This window comes from Bos javanicus, chromosome 3 (genome assembly GCF_032452875.1).
Source record: "Bos javanicus breed banteng chromosome 3, ARS-OSU_banteng_1.0, whole genome shotgun sequence".
In the NCBI taxonomy this organism is placed as follows: Eukaryota; Metazoa; Chordata; class Mammalia; order Artiodactyla; family Bovidae; genus Bos; species Bos javanicus.
The window spans coordinates 106,195,081-106,213,961 of NC_083870.1; the positions used below are offsets into that span (position 1 = coordinate 106,195,081).

General features: G+C 37.5%; 1 protein-coding gene across 5 annotated transcripts in view; it reads right to left on the reverse strand.

Annotated features, from left to right (window-relative positions):
* Positions 1 to 18,881, reverse strand: part of RLF (RLF zinc finger) — an 80,276-nt gene that overhangs the window by 49,161 nt on the left and 12,234 nt on the right. The window lies entirely within an intron of this gene.

Consider the following 18,881-nt stretch of genomic DNA (forward strand, 5'->3'; position numbering starts at 1 on the left):
TTGAATTAAAGAAAAGCCAGAACTGCTCTTTTGACATGAGAATAAATCTACGAATAGAGCCATAAAATGCTGATAGTTGTTCTCAATAGAGGTCTGGAGTTATCATCTCTGAAATTTAGTAATAAGTTTCATTAATACAACACTAAATTGAGCACCAACCATGTACCAATACAATGGCTATACAAGATTATGATTCCTGCCTTATACAAAAGACATTGCTGTGTGTGGCCCTTAGCTCTTTTTTCCCACATAGGACTGATTAGGCTTAATTTACACTTACTAATTTATAAAAGGTTATGGTTATATTTAATGAAGTTATTTCGAAAACTAACATAAATGCCAGATGCTCCAAAATCACTGTGGACAGTGACAGTAGCCATGAATCAAAAGAAGTGCTCCTCAATAGAAGAGCTATGACAAACCTAGACAGCATATTAAAAAGCAGAGACATCACTTTACTTACAAACGTCCTATAGTCAAAGCTATGGTTTTTCCAAGAGTCATGTAGGGATGAGAGATGGACCACAAAGAAGCCTGAGCACCAAAGAAATGATGCTTTCAAACTGTGGTGCTGGAGAAGACCCTTGAGAGTCCTCTGGACAGTAAGGAAGTTAAACCAGTCAATCCTAAAGGAAATCAACCCTGAATATTCATTGGAAGGACTGATGCTGAAGCTGAAGGTCCAGTACTTTGGCCCCCTGATGCAGAGCTGACTCATTAAAAAAGACCCTGATGCTGGGAAGACTGAGGGCAGGAGGAGCTGGGGGTGACAGAGGATGAGATGGTTGGTTGGCATCACTGACTCAAAGGACAGGAGTTTGAGCAAACTCTGGGAGATAGTGAAAGACAGGGAAGCCTGGCGTGCTGCAGGTCTTGGGGTTGCAAAAAGTCAGACACGACTTAGCGACCAAACAACAACAATCCCAGATGCCAGTTTATTTGTTTACAAAGGGGACAGTCATATTAACACCTAGAGTACCTCATTCCCCATATTTTGATATAATAGGTTTTCTGGTGAGTTAAAAATCTAAAACAAAGGAAAACCAGAAGGCCTGAAAAATTACATGTTCAAATCACAATGGAAAGCTGGCTTCTCTTCTCTTTGGACAGTGTGGGAAATAGGCTAAGTTCTTGTTTGGAGTCTCTCTAGGTTCCACAAAGTTGCTCTCCCTTCTAGTAATATACTTCTTTCCTCTAACAACTGAATAGGTTTTGCTTATGCTTAATTGATACATGCTTAATTAACAGGTTAAGACTTGAATTATCCAAGTTTCCCACCCCCTAGAAAACACATTCTGACTGGGTAGGTAGGCAGTTAAGGCTACTTCAGTAACAATCTCTTCAAGGATTCCTAACTTCCTGTATTCTGATCTTTCTGCCTAGCAAAGTACAAATAGCTTGGTGGTATTGCAGGATTCCACTGATTTTCTGTAGTTTTTTCCTGTAGTTTTTACAAGAACAGTCCCTGTATCAGTTCTGATAATTAAGTACTGTCTTGATTATTAAAAAAAAAAAACAGGGAAACTAATGATAAACCATTATATCATATACTTTATTAAAAGCTCACTTAACTTACACACTGAATTATCTGATCATTGCATACTTGAATGATCAAGATACTTAAGCTATTAAGTTGGTAAGAAAAGTAATTGCGGTTTCGCACTGTGAATTTTAAATCATTATAACTAGGCTCAAACACATTTTCATTAATCAAAATAGGAACCATTACAATCAATGCATTTTTGCCAACAAGAAGTTGGTTTGTTTATTCCTGTAGCATAAAAATCCGTGCCTGGAGATTCGACAGACTCTTGGAAAGTATTTTCTGCCTCCTGCTGATTGTGGATGCATTTTCCCTGCAAAAAGTTGTTGAGATGCTTGAACAGGTGGTAGTCGGTTGGTGAGAGGTCAGGTGGAAAAGGCAAAACTTCATAGACCAATTCATTCAACTTTTGAAGCATTTGTTGTGTGACGTGTGGTCGAGCATTGTCGTGGAGAAGAATTGGGCCCATTCTGTTGACCAATGCCGCCCGCAGGCATTGCAATTTTGGATGAATCTCCTCAATTTGCTGAGCACACATTTGCCGGGATTCAGAAAGCTGTAGTGGATCAGGCCATCAGAGACCATGACCCTTTTTGGTGCAAGTTTGGCTTTGGGAAGTGCTTTGGAGCTTCTTCTCAGTCCAACCACTGAGCTGGTCATCACCAGCTGTAATACAAAATTTATCTTTTGTTGCACATCACAGTCCAATCAAGAAATGGTTCATTGGGGACTTCCCTGGTGGCCCAGCGGCTAAGACCCCGTGCTCTCAAAGCAGGAGGTCTGGGTTCAAGCCCTGGTCAGGGAGCTAGAACCCACAGGCTGCATCAAAGATCCCACGTTCTGCAACTAAGACCAGGCACAGCCAAATAAACAAATGAAATAAATTAAAAAAAAAAAACGTTCTTTGTTGTTGCACAGAATAATAGAAGACAACACTTCAAAAAGACGATTTTTTTTTTTTTTGCAGTCAAACACCCACTAGCTGAGCTTCTTCCAATTTGCTTCAAATGCCAAACAACTGTAGAATGGTAGGAGTTGAGTTCTTTGTCAACTTCGCATGTAGCTGTAAAAGGATCGGCTTTGACGAGCCTCTCAATTGGGCACTGTCAACTTCAAGAGATAGTGAAGGACAGGGAAGTCAGGCATGGTGCAGTCCATGGGGCTGCAAAAGAGTCAGACACGACTGAGCGACTGAACAACAACTTCTGACAGCCGGCCACTATGCTCCTCGTCTCCAAGGCTCTTGTCTCCTCTGCAAGACTTCTGGAACCACCACCACACTGTGTGCACAGGAGGGGGTCCTGGGCCAAATGCGCTGTTGATGTTGAGTTGTCACTGCTGCTTTACGACCCATTTTGAACTCGAACAAGAAAATCGCTCTAATTTGCTTTTTGTCTAACATCATTTCCACAGTCTAAAACAAATATAAAATATACAGCAAGCAATAAGTCATTAGCAAAAACCATAAAGTGACAAATGTGCATGAAAATGATGTATAACATAACCACATTCATTTAAGAATATATTCCAATTTCAAACAGCAAAGTTCAACAATGCAAAATCACAATTACTTTTGCACCAACCTACTATTTCAGTACATCCATTCAATTAAGTATCTTGCTGCTTTACCAGTCACTTTAGAGAAGTGGATTCCTTCTATATTTTCAGAAGAGCATTATGTCCCCATCTAATCAAATCCCAAATTTTAATAAAATAAGAAAAAACTGAATGATAACAGAGGATCATAAAACTGATCCCATAATAATCCTTTCTAGCTAAATGAGTGAAGAGAAAGCATGCAGAATTGTGTGCTTATTAGTTACATAAATAAGACTTCATACTTGCTGTTCAGTCCCTAAGTCATGTCTGACTCTTTGCAAATCCATGAACTGCAGGCTTCCCTGTCCTTCACTATCTCCTGGAGTTTGCTCAAGCTCATGTCCACTGAATTGGTGATGACATCCAACTATCTCATCCTCTATCGCCTCCTTCTCTTCCTACCCTCATCAGGGTCTTTTCCAGTGAATCAGCTCTTTACATCAGGGGGCCAAAGTACTGGAGCTTCAGCATCAGTCCTTCCAGTGAATATTCAGGGTTGATTTCCTTTAGGACTGACAGGTTTATCTCCTTGCTGTCCAAGAGACTCTCAAGAGAGCCTTCTCCAGCACCACAGTTCGAAAGCATCTCTGGCACTCAGCCTTCTTTATGGTTCAACTCTCACATCCATACATGACTACTGGGAAAAAATCAAAGCTTTGACTATATGGACCTTTGTAAGCAAAGTGATGTCTCTGCTTTTTAAAGTGATGTCTCTGTTTTTTAATACTCTGTCTAGGTTTGTCATTGCTTTTCTTCCAAGGAACAAGCATCTTTTAGTTTCATGACTGCAGTCACCATCCACAGTGATTTTGGATTATTTCACATATCTCTTAAAAAATCTCTTAAAATCTATGTCAGAAAGAAACTGTTTTAGGTCAGCAAATTACTTATTTTCTGCATTGGTTAATCTGAAAACCAGAAGGCTTTACAAATTTATATTCAGTATCAGAATTTATGTTCCATAAGATCAGGTAACATCTTACCAACCTTAGTAGGCCAAACACTCCTCCACTCACTTCCATCTCCATAGGACATTCAAGTCTCATTAAATGTTTACTGAATAAATTTACCATTTTACTGAATAAATTCATCATTCTATTCATTTGCCAAATATTTTTTCATAGCCTACTCCAGTAAGGAGCTAGGTACTAGGGGGAAAGACACAGGGGCCTATCCTGGAGCTTTCAGAATGAGTCAACACAACCTGACGGTTGAAACCACATGTGCAAATTAACCAGCTGCTGGCCACCATGTGCAGAGAGAAGCGCGGAGGGAACAGAGACGAGGCTGTTCTTCTCAGAAGCTCCTGCCACCAATCTAGTATCTTCTGACACAGATGTCCAATTAAGCCTCCCAAGTCACACAAGATTCAATACCCTGTGAGTACTTATGTTTACATCTTCCCCTATACTTATTTATATACTTTTTATATTCCCAAATCTTTTCCCCCTTATATGTTAATCACATTAAAGAAGTGTCCTTTTCTGCTATATTTAAAATGGAAACCAGTAAGGTCCTACCGTATATAGCACAGGGAACTCTGATCATCGTTACGTGGCAGCCTGGGTGAAAGGACAGTTTGGGGGAGAATGGCTGAGTCCCTTTGCTCTTCACTTGAAACTGTTACAACATTGTTAATCGGCTATATTTCAATATAAAACAAAAAGTTAAAATGGTTAAAAAAATTTTTTTTTACAAGGGAGGTGTCCTTAACATATCCACTATGTGCATACTCTGGACACTGAAAGAACCACTGGAACGATCTTCTTTACTATCATCGTTTTTAAGAACGCAAGATTAAACTGAATGAATTATAGCCATCCAAATACATTACTTTGCCAACAAATGTCCGTCTAGTCAAGGCTATGGTTTTTCCAGTGGTCATGTATGGATGTGAGAGTTGGACTGTGAAGAAAGCTGAGCGCCAAACCAGTTCATCCTAAAGAGATCAGTCCTGGGTGTTCTTTGGAAGGACTGGTGCTAAAGCTGAAACTCCAATACTTTGGCCACCCCATGCAAAGAGCTGATTCATTGGAAAAGTCCCTGATGCTGAGAGGGATTAGGGGCAGGAGGAGAAGGGGACGACAGAGGATGAGATGGCTGGATGGCATCACCGACTTGACGGATGTGAGTCTGAGTGAACTTTGGGAATTGGTGATGGACAGGGAGGCCTGGCGTGCTGCAATTCATGGGGTTGCAAAGAGTCAGACACGACTGAGCCACTGAACTGAACTGAAATAACATTTTTAAGTAACTCATGTAAACAAAATTCCATCAAAAGCAGAAAAGAAAAATGGGAGTCTTTTATTTCTCTTTAGAAATTTAAATTTTAGACACCAACAAAACTAAGAAAAGGGCAGTAAATGATAATTATGACTCCCTCAAGTTCATTGGCATTCTTCAGAAACCAAATTATGACCAAATTAATGGCCTCTTCTCTTTGTTTCAGTAAACTTATTTATTCTACTAAAGTTTACTATGTAGCAATAATGTGGAGGGTAAAAGAGATGGAGACTCCATTCCTGCCCTTAAAGAACTAAGTACACTTAGCCCAATCAGATACCATCTTTATTTTAAACATTCTCACAGGATGTTCTCATTCATATCTCAGGCAGATTCTCTCTCAAGTCCTTGCTATATACCTCAAATGCCTGTTAGACATTTCCATCTGGATGTCCTATTCAAATCTAAAATTCAACATGGTGAAAACAAACATCTTCCCCAGCAAATATGCTCTTCCTCCTATGTTCCATCTGTCTCTTTTCAGGAGCCAGAGCTAAAAAAAACTCTCTCTGAAATCACCACACCAAAGCTTATTGACTCAATGGCAAAAACATTAATACCTTTGTCTCTGATCTTATGCTTTATTTCCATAGCCAGTGGCCTAGACCAAGCTCTGAACATCCGTCATCTGGAATGCCACAACAGTTTACTTCTCTAGGTTAAATATTCTTCGGTTCTGTGTATGTGTTATAATCATAAGTTCTTTGTACATAAAAAATTAATGCACAGGGGGAAAAATTAGAAGGAATGCAGTCGTATTAACGTTAGGAAGAACCACTGGAAGGACTGATGCTGAAGCTTCAGTATTTTGGTCATTTGATGCGAACAGACGACTCATTGGAAAGTCCCTGGTGCTGGGAAACACTGAGGGCAGAAGGAGAAGCAGGCGTCAGAGGTGGCTGGATGGCATCCCTGATGCAATGAAGATGAACTTGGGCAAACTGGGAGATTGTGAGGGAAAGGGAGGCCTGGCGTGCTGCAGTTCATGGGGTCTCAAAGAGTCAGACACAACTGGGCACCTGAACAACAGTAGTAGGACTGAAATTCTTCCCAAATTTTCTTTATTAAGCATTATTATATTTACAGGAAGAAGGAAAGATTATCTCCCCTTATCCCAATTCTATCTACATTCCTCACTATATGGTTTCAAACAGGCTGGTTAGCATCTGGACTATTCTCTGAAAACTACCAGGGAAGGAGAAATTTTTTTCATAATGGTCATTGTTTATGCAGGGATGCATTCCGATTTAAGACTCAAATGGTTTGAGACTAACTTTTCCAGTGGAATAATCATAGATAGTATTTTTGAGCACACACTATGCACTAGGTATTTTCCTAAGAGCTTTACATGGTACTAACATTTAATACAATAACCCAAAGAGCTAAGTGATTTATCACCAGCCGATTTTTAAAATGAGGTAACAAAAGCATAGAGAGATTATTTTCTGAAAGTCACCATTGTAGTAAATGCTGGATTTAGGATTTGAACTGTGGTCATCTGACTCCAGAGCCCACACTTAACCACTCTGCTACAAGACTTTCAAGAATGCACAATTCTACAACTATTTTACTTGTATTTTAAATTCTGCCCCTCCTGCCCCCAAGCATTAGCTTTAATCTTCTACAACAAGTAGTATCATAGGTATCATTTGATCTTCTTCCCAAGAGTTTACAACATTTAATTCCCATTTAAAATGACTGCTTCTGGGGAAAGTTTTTCAGCCATAGTGAGACTGACGCTCCACACTAGAATGTTGGTGGTTCACAAAGAAGTGACAAATGGTATCTGGTACTTGGTCCTTACTGTTAAATCTGTATGTGACTTTTAATAGAAGAGGATTTGCATTATTTTAAATTTTGGCCAGTAAGCGAGAAATCTTATTGATTTTAATTTCTCAACACATGAAATTCCCAGAATTAAATAAATTTGAGTAAAATGTGACTGTACTATGACAGACTTCCAGCAGGGTAGCACTTGAGTTGGATTTCTGAGGTATGGGTCAAGTCTGCAAATGTGAAAGTGAGGGGAAAAGAAATACAGGTAGACAGCAACTTGAACAAAATCATAAAAAATCAATAGAACAGATGGGGCAAAACAGTGACAAGACTTAACATCACTTGGTGAGGAAGCATAGGAGATTTCTCTCGAAGAGACTAAGCTGGGTGTGAGACGAAATGGAATGGGAAGTGAACAGCTGGCTGCTTACATTCAGAAAGTGGCTAGAGTAAATTACAACTTTTAAGTCTTAAAACATACATGGCTATTAGACTGCACCTCACACTTTTTATATTGGTTATAGTTGGCTTTTTAAACCCAGAAATATGACTTGTTACTTTATCTACCTACCTATTTATCTATTCTGATTAACTTTCACTGGATGCAATCCATCATCTGAGCCGACCAAGATTATTTTTAGATACTGATTCTGTCATGGGATTCAACTATGCTTTCTAATTTCATTTTCAATTTAAAAAAATATCTTTTGCTGGGCTTTTTCCTGGTGGCTGAGTAGTAAAGAATCTGCCTGCCAATGCAGGAGACACAGGTTCAATCCCTGCTCCGGGCAGATGCCACATACTACGCAGCAGCTAAGCCTGTGCACCGCAACTACTGAGCCTCTACTCTAGAGGCAGGAGCCGCAACCACGAAAGCTGCAATGAGAGAAACCACAATGAAAAGCCCGTGCACTGCAACTGGAGAGCAGCGTCAGCTCTCTGCAACTAGAGAAAAGCCCTTGCAGCAACGAAGACCCAATAAGGCCAAAAATAAATACATAAAAATTTTATAAATATATCTTTTGCTTTAATAAAATAATAAATTTTTTGTAATAAAATATCCTTTATTGTTTAAAAAAATATATAGATAAGTGGAGAAGTAAAAATAAAAATGTCATTAATAAACACTACCACTACTCCCCAAACAGACCACTGTTAACAGATAAAATTAAGTTTGAGGGGTTTTTATGCCTAAATAGTAGCATATTAATGGACTCAAGCTATATTATTTTGTAAAACTTTCTTCAACACCAATATTTTTATACCTCATGTGTATACTACAATTTATTACACAAGTCCCTGTTTCTGGACATGATGGTTTCTAACTTTTCATTACTATGCAAAGTTAGAAATTTCTATATGCAATATTTATATAATTATTATAATATTTAGCACAATGTTCTATAAATAGAATTGCTGGGTCAAAGGATGCATAATTTTTAAGAATTCACACAGTGCTAAATTCTGCACCAGAAAATTTGTTCCAATTTATATTCCTATTATTTATGTAAGATATCGACAGATTGAGAAATTATCACAATTATTGTACATTACAACCTAAATACAATCTTTTCAAGGTCACATGGATAGGGCAAATACAGTATTTTGTTTATTCAACTTACAATCCTTTCATTACTACTGTGATTGAATAAAAATTTTCATGATATTTTATGATATCTTTAATTACTACAGCATCTATATGGTATCTTCATCTCAGTTATCAATAATAGTAAGGAAGAGAGCTTGAATGAGAACAGTATCAACAGTTAAACTTCCCCCCAAAATTGAAGAGGAACAAATTCTAACTCATTCTATGAGGCCAGCATGACTCTGATATCAAAGCCAAAGACTACAAGTAAAGAAAACTACAGACCAATATCCCTTATGATACAAAAATCATCAACAAAATATTAGCAAGCTGAATTCAACGGCATATTAAAATAAACTATACACTATGATCAAGTGGTATTTATTCCTGGAATGCAAGGATGGTTCAGCATATGAAATCACATTAAGAGCATGAAGCGAAAAAACCTCACGCCACCTCAACTGATGTAGAAAGAATATTTGAAAAATTCAGTAACCTTTCATGATAAACACTCAACAAACTAGGAGCAGAAGAAAAGTACTTCAAAATAATATAGACCATGAATGAAAAATCCTAACATTATGCTCAATGGTGAAAGACTTAAAGCTTTTCCTTTAAGGTCAGGAAGAAAGATGTCCACATTCCCCATTTCTATTCAATACAGTACTTGAAGTCCTAGTGAGAGCAATTAGGCAAGAAAAAGAAATAAACAGCATCCAAATTGGAAAGAAAAGTAGTATCACTGTTTGCAGATGACATGATTTTATATGTAGAAAATATTGAAAATTCCACATCAAAAAAACTAACCAAATAAACAAGTTCAGAAAAGTTGCACAATATGAAATCAACACACAAAAATCAGCTGTGTTGTTTTTTTGTTTTTGGCTGCAACACACAGCTTGCAGGATCTTAGTTCCCCAGCCAGGTATGAAAGCACAGAGTCCTAACTACTGGACCGCCAGGGAATTCCCTCAGTTGTGTTTTTATACAACAACAATGAACAATCTGAAAAAGAAGTCAATCATTCCATTTATAATTGCATCAAAAATACAGGAACAGTGACTTTCCTGTTGATCCAGTGGTTAGGAATATGCCTGCCAATGCAAGTGACCTGGGTTTAACCCCAGGTCTGCCCACATGCCATCGGACAACTAAGCCCTTGTGTTCCAATTACTGAAGCCCACCCGCCCTACAGTCCGTGGTCCTCAACAAGAGAAGCCACCAAATTGAGAACCCATGTATTGCAATGAAGAGTAGCTCCTTGTGCCACAACTAGAGAAAGCCCACATGCAACAATGAAAAGCCCATGGGTTACAACAAAGACCCAGTGCAGCCAAAAATTAACAAATTTTAAAAACAGAGGAATAAACTTAACCAAGCTTCAAAGTGAAAGACTTACACACTGAAAACTATAATATTAAAACTTAATCAAAGATGCTAAAGAAGACACAAATAAATGGCAAGACATGACACAAAAATGTTCATGGAATGGAAGACAACAGTGTAAGATGTCAATTCTACACAAAGCAATGCACAGATTCATGAAATCCCTATCAAAATCTCAGTTTTGCGAGAGGGGGGGTGGGCATCTCAAGGGACCCTGAATTGCCAAAACAAACTTGAAAAGAAGGATAAAGTTGTAGATCTCACACTTTTTTTTTCCCCTATGTCACACTTTCTGATTTCAAAATTTACTACAAAGCTACAGTAATCAAAGCAGCGTGTACTGGCATCAACACACACAGACCAACGAAACAGACTAGAGAGTCCGGAAATAAACCGTCGTGTGCGCATTTGTGTGTGCTAAACTGGTTCAGTCACGTCTGACTGTTACCCTATGGACTGTATGTAGCCCACTAGGCTCCTCTGCCCATGGGATTCTCCAGGCAAGTGGGTTGCCATGCCCTCCTTCACAAGACCTTCCAGACCCAGGGATCAAATTGGCGTCTCTTATGTCTCCTGCACTGGCAGGCGAATTCTTTACCACTAGGGCCATAAACCCTCATATATATGGTCAAATGATTTTCCAAGGTGCCAAGACCATTCAGCAGAGGAACAGTCTTTTCAACAAGTGCTACTGGAAAAACTGAATATTCATATGGAAAAGAATTTGTCTCTTACCGTATACCATATACATAAATTAACTCAAAATAGATGTAAGATCAGACTCCCAAGGAAAAGAAATAAAAGCAAAAATAAACCCTAAACAAGACCTAATCAAACTTAAAAACTGTTACACAGCAAAGGAAACTATCAACAAAATGAAATGTCTTTTTTTGAAACAGGGAATGGGAGAAAACATTTGCAAATGATATGACTGACAAGGGATTAATATCTAAAATATACCAATAACTTGTACAACTCAATATCAAAAAACCAAACAACACAATCAAAAAATGGGCAGAAGACCTAAACAGGGATCTCTCCAAAAACAAAACATACAGATGACCAACAGGTACATGAAAAGATACTCAACATCACCATTAGAGAAACATAAAACCACAATGAGGTATCACTTCACATCAGTCAGAATGGCTATCATCAGAAAGTATGAAGATAACAAATGCTGGAGAGGGTGTGGAGAAAAGGGAGCCCTCCTACACTCTTGCTGGGAATGTGAACTGGTGCAGACGCTACAGGAAACAGCATGAAGGTTACTTCAAAAACGAAAAAGAAAGCTACACATGATCTAGCAATTCTACTCATGGGTACAAATACCAAAAAGACAAAGACTCTAATTTAAAAAGATACATGTACCCCAATGTTCACAGCAGCACTATTTACAGTATCCAAGATGGAAAAAATTCAAGTGCCCATCAAAAGACAACTGACTTAAGATGTCGTACAAGTATGTGTGCACATGTACACAAACACACAAAATGTAATATTACTCAGTCACAGAAAAGAATGAAATATTGCCATTTGCAGCAACACAGATGGGACCTAGAGAATATCATACTAAATGAAGTTAATCAGATAGAAAAACACAAATACCTTATGATATCACTTATGCATGGATAATGCTACAAATGAATCTATATACAAAAAACAGACTCACAGACACAGAAAATAAATTTATGGTTACTAAAGGGGGAGGTGGGCGATAAGTTAGGAGCACTATGGGATTAATAGATACAAACTGCTTCACATAAAACAGATAAGCAAGAAGGATTTACTGTATTACACAGAGACCTATATGCAATATCTTGCAATAACTTATAATAGAAAACAATCTGAAAAAAAAAAGTAACTGAATAGTTTTGCTGTACACCTGAAACTAACACATACTGTCAATCAACTATACTTCAAATAAAGAAAAAAGGAAAAAAATAGATCTAAGAGCTAAAATCATAAAACTCCTGGAAGAAAACAATGGGAAAAAGCTTCATGATATTGGATTTGGAAATTATTTCTTAGATATGATACCAACAGCATTACATAACAAAAGTAAAAATATATAAACTATATCAAAATAAAAACTTGTCTACCCTGAAATCTGGACACTATCCTTGTGGTAAAAAGAAAACCTGCAGAACAGGTGAAAATATTTGCCAAATCATATACCTGTTAAAGGATTAGTATCCAGTATATATAAAGAAGTTTTAAAACACAACATCAGAAAAAACAACCCAACAATAATAGGCAAAGGACTTAGATTTCTCCAAAGATACACAAGTGGCCAATAAGTACCTGAAAAGATCAAACAGAATAACAATTGTTTGTAAAGATGTGGAAAATGTGGAACCCCTGTGCATTGTCAATGGGAATGTAAAATGGTACAGCCACTGTGCAAAATGTATGGTGGTTTCTCCAAAAATTAAACTGAATTACCATATGATCTAGTAATTTTGCTTCTGAATATATACCCAAAAGAACTGAAAGTAGAGATTTGGAGAGTTATTTGTACCCATGTTCATAGCAGCATTATTTACAATGGGTAGAAGCAATCCAAGAATACATCAAGGGATAGATGAACAAATTGTGGCATATAAACACAATGGAATATTATTCAGCCTTAAAAGGGAGACTTGACATGTGCTGTTGCTGCTGCTGCTAAGTCGCTTCAGTCGTGTCCGACTCTGTGCAACCCCAAAGATGGCAGCCCACCAGGCTCCCCCGTCCCTGGGATTCTCCAGGCAAGAACACTGGAGTGGGTTGCCATTTCCTTCTCCAATGCATGAGAGTAAAAAGTGAAAGTGAAGTCGCTCAGTTGTGTCCGACTCTTCGCAACCCCATGGACTGCAGCCTTCCAGGCTCCTCCGTCCATGGGATTTTCCAGGCAAGAGTACTGGAGTGGGGTGCCACTGCCTTCTCCATGTGCTACAAAGTCAATAATCTTAAAGTCCTCATGCTCAGCAAAATAAGCAAGCCACAAAGTGACATATGTTTCCACTTATGTCAAATTCATAGACAAAAAGTATAGAATGGTGGTTACCAGAGGCAAGAAACAGGGAGGAATGGGAAATTGGTGTCTGATGAGTTCAGAGGTTCAGTTTGAGAAGATGAAAATGTTCTGGAGATGAATGGTGGTGATGGTTGCATAACAACATAATGTACTTAATACCACAGAAATGTATGCTTAAAAATAGCTAAAATGGCAAATTTTATATTCTGCATACTTTACCACAATGTAAAAAAATACCCAAAAAAGTTAACTTTATGTCTTGAGATTTAAAAAGAGCAATTTTCAAGAAACAGAAGTGGGTGAGCATGAACAGGAAGAGTGGGGAAAGAGAGGACAATAAATTCAAATATTTCCCATTTCTGTTTTAGTAAGTCACTACTACTAAAGAGATCTAGGATACTTCTTGAATATGAAAATTTTAAAATCTGAGCTTTATCACTGGGGAAGATTACAATTCTGAGGCAGCTATGTAAAACAGTGAAATAAAAATGCCTTTCAGTTGGGGAGTCAAACTTCTACCTCCATTATTTGCCAGCTAACAGTGGGTCTTGATTTTTTTAAAAACATTCAACTGAAATGACTGAGTACTCATTTTGCACCAGACAATGTGCAATATAGCGTAAAAACATAACAAACAAACAAAAAACCTATGGCAAAACACACGTAACAAAATTTACCATCTTAATCATTTTTAAGCGAACAGTTCTATGATATTAAGTATATTTACACTGCTGTGCTACCACCATCAACATCCATCCACACAACTTGTTCCATCTTACAAAACTGAAACTGATCCGATTAAACAGTAACTCCCCATCCCCCCTTCCCTCCACCCCCTGGCAACCACCATTCTACTTCCTATCTGTGTGCAATATACTTTCATAATATTGTATTTTCTGTTTGAAAAAAGCAACACAAGAGTGTGGTAATGGCATCAAGGTATACAAATAGAACAATGGAACAGAATAAAGTCCTGAAATAGACCTACATACACATGGCTAATTGATTTTCAGCCAAGTGCAAAGGAGATTTCTCAATTCAGTGGGAAAGCAGTCTTTTCAACAAACGCTGCTGGGACATTTAGATGCTCCTATCTTTTTAAAAAAGAACTTCCATCCATCACTCACACAACATACAAAAAGTAACTCCAAATGGATCATAGATCTAAATGTAAAACCTAAAACAATAACACAGAAGAGAACACAGAACATCTTTGTGCTCTTAGGCAGATTCTCAGATATAACATGAAAACTAACAATAAAAGAACAAGTTGATAAACTGAACTTTGTCAAAATTAAGAACATGTGTTCAAAAGACACTGTTGCTGCTGCTGCTAAGTCACTTAAGTCACGTCCGACTCTGCGACCCCATAGACAGCAGCCCACCAGGCTCCGCCGTCTCTGGGATTCTTCAGGCAAGAACACTGGAGTGGGTTGCCATTTCCTTCTCTAATGCATGAAAATGAAAGGTGAAACTGAAGTCGCTCAGTCATGTCTGACTCTTCACGACCCCATGGACTGCAGCCTACCAGGCTCCTCCGTCCATGGGATTTTCCAGGCAAGAGTACTGGAGTGGGGTGCCATTGCCTTCTCCAAAAGACACTGTTAAGAGAGTAAAAAGACAAGCCACAGCCTAGGAAAATACATGCCAACAAGCCATGGCTTGGCTGCTCCTGGGGCCATCTAGTAATGTAGGCCTTCTCTTTCCTGTTAATGTCTCACCCAGTTTTCCCTTGAAGTTCTTGATAGTGTCTTGTGTGAGTTTACCAACAGTTCTGTCCACAGTGTGTGGCTGACACTATGTCGTTCTGCCTCAGTTCATCCTTGTCATGATCTGCTCTCCCTGAGCTGGTAGTGAGCACCTTAGGCTCTCTTCATGCCCACCCTCAGCACAGTGGAATCTGTATCACAGTCAAGGGTGTTCCCTCCAGAGATACCAAGTGAACCAGTGACAGAATGTGTGTAACTTAAAGGTGATACAAATCACCACCTCCAATCTGTCTACCCTTTGCCATCTAAGCCACAACATTTAAAAAAGCAAAAAACAAGAATATATTAAATAAAGGGCTTGGGTCCAGAAACACACACACACTCCTCTCGAAACTCAACAACACGAAAACAATCCAATTTTTTCAAGCCGGCAAATGAGTTGAAAAGATACATTTACAAAGAAGATATATGGTTGGTAAATAAGCAGGTGAAAAGATACCCAACAAAAGTCACTAGGGAGATACAAATAAGAACCACAATGAGCTGCCACTAATTTTAGGATGGCTAAAACTATAAGAAAAAGACTGGCTACGCCATGTGTTGATCAGGAAGTGGAAAACAAGAACTCTCATACATTGTTGTTAGGAATGTAAAACGATACTACTCTGAAAAACCTGACATGTGACCCAGCCATTCATTTATCCAAGAGAAAGAGAAAGCATTTGTTCACACAAAGACTTACACATGAATGTTCATAACAGCTTTGTTTGTATTAGCCAGAAACTGGAAACAAGCTGAATGGCCAACAGGTAAATGGACAAACAAATCATAATAAAGCCATACAAAGAATACTCAGCAATAAAAGGAGTTAATTATTAATATATACAACATAAAAGAATTTCAAAATAATTATACTGGCTGAAAAAACACAAAAAGAGACTGTATAGGTTTTTTATGTAAAATTCTAAAAATGGAATATAATCTATAATCTAATCTATAGAGAAAGCAGCGTAACTGAGTGAGGATGCAAAGTTATTATGGAAGGAAAGTAAGAAAGAGGAAATACAATGGGAGTAGAAAGAAAGTTCTAGGAGTGATGGGTATATTCATTATTTTGACTGTGGTTTCATGGGTATAAAAATATGCCAAAGCTTATCAAGTTTTAAATATGAGAGGTTTACTGTATGTCAATTATACCTCAGTAAAGCTATTTTTAAGAAAAGACAATGGTCCACAAAATGCACAAAACCATTAAAAAAAATTTTAATAAGTTTTACATTTTAATTGTCAGATTTACTATTTTCACTGCAATAAAATGTAAAAATTCTGCACATAAAGGTAATACAAAAAGTGAAAAGATAAACCGAAGAAAATATAATTCTGAAATAAGGACCAACATACAATTCATGTCTAGAATATACTTTCATAAAACCTGTTAAGAAAAAGACAATCCAAATGAAAAATGAGCAGAAAATGGGAAAAGATAACTCGCAAAAGAGGAAATCTGAATAGCAATAAATGTAACCAAAAAGATAAGCAACTCTTCACATCAGAAAAACAAAAACCCACAATAAGATAGCACAGTCCACCCACCAGAACGGCTAAAATTAAACTGTCTGACTACACCAAGTATCGGCAAGAATACAGGCCTATAGTAACTTTCAAACACTGATAACTGCATAAACTGCTACAAGTACTGTGGAGAATAACTTGGAAGTATTTATTATAGTTGAAGACAGGCCTATGTATGAACCCAGGAATTCCACTCAAAAGCATATACCCTAAAAGAAATTCTTGCATCCATATATAACTATACAAAGAAAAGATGTCTACCCCAGCAGTTAATGTAAATGCCTCCAAATCCATTAATAAAAGAATGAACTGTGATGTGTTTACATAATGAAATACTACATCATGAATGTATCAAAAAATGAATGTTATCAAAACTATATATACCAAAAAGTATACATATAACTAGATAACTCTTAGTATTCAAAAAGCTTCAGAAGAATGCATGTCCATGCCTTCGTGCTAAGTCACTTCAGTATGACTCTTTGTGACCCTGTGGACTGTAGCCTGCTAGGTTCCTCTGTCCATGGGATTCTCCAGGCCAAGAATACTAGTTGGTTGCCATGCCCTCCTCCAGGGGATATTCCCAATCCAGGGACCAAACCCACATCTCTTACACCTCCTGCATTGGCAGGTGAGTTCTTTACCACTAGTGTTATATAGTGCATCATTTAAGCAAAGCTGGAAAACATAAGACATAATACTATACATTATATTAAAATTCACAAATACAAAGTAAAGAGATGCCAGAGAAACATTAAATAGCAAAACCAGGATGACAGTGGGAGGTAGACAATCTCTGACACGGCATACACAGGTAGCTTCAATTATTTCTGAGGTTGTGTTTATTTTAGCATTATGCACTTTACTACTTGTACGCTGGAAATACTTGTTTTGGAAAGTAGCATATCCTTCAAAATTTTGCGCAAAACTGATTTTCAACCTAGATTCCTATACCCAGCTTAACTAACCCAAAAGAGAGGGGAAACCTCCTCAGGAACTACTGGAGAGTAACTCACCCCCCAAATAGGGGAGTATAGCAAGTCAAAGGCATGAGGGCCAGAAAACAGGATCTAACAAGGGAAAAAAGCAAAGACAAGTACTGAAACAACAGATGATAAAATGAAAATTAATTTAAAAGTGTGGCATAAGTACAAACCATACAAAAACACAAGAAATACAAAGGGATGTTCCACTTATTCTTCACTGAAATGCAACAAATGATAACACTTTAGTAACTGTGTTTCAAACTTTTTCCATTTATCACTGCTTTATAAAATAGTATATTATAGTTTTCTAACATTTTTTATAAAAAACAACAGATCCTGGATAACCTTTCAAATCAATACATACAGCACTATCTTTTTGCCTGTTTTTTTTTTTTTTTAAGTTTTATTAAAGTATAAAGGAGATAGAGAAAGCTTCTGACATAGATATCAGAAGGGGATAGAAAGAGTATCCCTTTTTGCCTGTTTAAATTTGAAAAAAAAAAACCCTGAAATACACCAAAAAGGAAAATTCACACATAGTCCTACTACTTTAAAGTTCTCTATGCCATAAAGAAGTAAAAGATCACTCCTGTGTTCCACCTAACTCTATTCCTACTCTCTATGGCCAAATAACCCTGATAAATACAATTTGGTATGTCTTGGTACATACGCCTTATATACATAAACAAAAGCTTTCTGATTCTTTGTAATAATCTCCTGAGCTCAAATATTTTATAGCTCTGGGATGTTCAAGGGGTACTTGTTTTTTTGGCATTTTCAAACCTAAAATAAAAAAGCCCTCATCCATTTCAAGATGGATTTCTGGCATTCCTGCTTTCCCTTAAATTAGTGGGTTTTTTTCTCTTCTCATACACTTGCTTCAAATTTTGTTTGGCAATGAAGATGATTATAGAAAAGTGGCATGGAAATTCATTTCTATGGTCTATACCAACTGGAAGGCGAGATAATGCTGTTTACTCAAAACATTTATGTTTTAAATTATTGCATAATAGTTAGGCAAGGAAATTGTTTTACTTACTTTCCTGTTACCTAAGGACAAACTAGTTGGAAGGTGGATAAATACATATGACCATCAAACACTGACTACTGGTCTACTGTAACAATAAGCAAATGCAATAGGAAAAAATGTTTAATATTTATCTTCTCCACTAGACAATAAGCTCACTGTAGACCAGAACCCTGAATAGAACGTAGCAGGTATTTTACAATGATTTGCTTTTTGATTCTTTGCCAAGTTATTAAAGATCTAACTTATTTTTTTTTACAATTTTTTAAAAAATATTTTACTTTATATTGGAGTGGAGAAGGCAATGGCACCCCACTCCAGTACTCTTGCCTGGAAAATCCCATGGACAGAGGAGCCTGGTAGGCTGCAGTCCATGAGGTCACTAAGAGTTGG